The sequence below is a fragment of the Tupaia chinensis genome, unplaced genomic scaffold, assembly GCF_000334495.1.
Source record: "Tupaia chinensis unplaced genomic scaffold, TupChi_1.0 Scaffold000706_1, whole genome shotgun sequence".
NCBI lineage: Eukaryota > Metazoa > Chordata > Mammalia > Scandentia > Tupaiidae > Tupaia > Tupaia belangeri.
The window spans coordinates 949,192-950,368 of record NW_006160229.1 but is presented as its reverse complement, the minus strand read 5'-3'; the positions used below and the strand labels follow the sequence as shown (position 1 = coordinate 950,368).

The following is a 1,177-nucleotide window of genomic DNA, read 5'->3' as shown; positions in this document are numbered from 1 at the left end:
TTTCCAGCTTAGCAGGTCAGAGAGAGGTGAGGTTTTAAGCTGAGGGGGGAGGAGTCCCAGACTTCTGCAGGCATTAAAGTGAGGAACTGGAGTTCAGGGACTGAGAGGACCGCTCACTCCACATACAGAGGACTTCAAATTTGCGCACTCCTTGCTGGCAGCCCTCACGCGCCCATGCGAGGTACCGGTATATGCCATTTTCCTACTTGCGTCTCGAGATTCTGAGGGGCGTGGCTTCAGATTAGTGGAGGAGGAATCCTAGCACCAGCCAATCACCAAGGAGGACACGCGAAGGCAGCACGAGGTTTCCTCAGATACGAAATCATAGCCCCGCCCTTCTCTGGCGGTTATCTCTGGACAGCGGCAGGCAGGGTCTCGGATGTTCCCTCTTCGGCCTCGAGTTTAGGAGTCCGAAGGAAGTGAGGTTTTTTTTCCTCAGGGGACTCAACTCGTGTAAGCGGAGGAAGGAGTCCCAGGCCTGAACAGTCATTAAGGTGAGGAAAATGAGGGAGCTCTAAGGCACACGCTAAGCAACGAGGAACCAAAAAGAGATGAGGACTAGTCCCCCCATCCCAACTCCGTTACACTACCCCTCCCTTCGTCTCTTCCCTCACACCCAATCCTCCACCTCCCATAGCTCTCCTCTCTTCTACCCTCCCTCTCTTCTCCGCTTCTCTTTTTCCCTTTCTCCTCCTGTTGTTGTAAGCTCCGGAATGCTCCAGGCAAAATTGTTTCTGTGACTTCCCTCTTGGAAGTTGAGGGAGGTGAATTTTAGTTTGAGGGGTCCCAAGTCAGATCAGCAGAGGGAGGAGTAGTGAGAGCTCTGAGGACTTAAGAGACCTACAACCTCAATGAAATTTGGACTTGGTGCCCCCACTTCTTCTTCCCACTTGCTATAAGCCCTGGACGGTTGTAGACAAATGCTTGAATGTAGTTTTATGACTTCAGATTGGAAGTCTGAGGAAGCTGAAGATTTTCCTGAGGGTGGGGCTCAAATCAGGTCAGCAGATGGAGGAGTCCTAGGCTTGGACAATCATTAAAGTGAGGACCCTGAGGAAGGATACAGGGGCCTACAACCACAAACTGAATAGAATGAGACTGCCCGCCCCCTCCCCCACGCTCCTCTTTTTACCTTCTACCCCCCCCCATCTTGTCTACTCCCCCCTCCACTCCTCCC

General features: G+C 52.5%; 1 protein-coding gene across 1 annotated transcript in view; it reads left to right on the top strand.

Annotated features, from left to right (window-relative positions):
- The first annotated feature begins 414 nt into the window (after positions 1-414).
- The window catches only part of LOC102482184 (melanoma-associated antigen 10), an 8,006-nt gene continuing 7,243 nt past the window's right edge, over positions 415-1,177 (top strand). The window contains exon 1 of the mRNA XM_006160693.1: positions 415-494. The gene's annotated coding sequence lies outside the window, so the exon portion shown is untranslated. The remainder of the gene's footprint in view (positions 495-1,177) is intronic.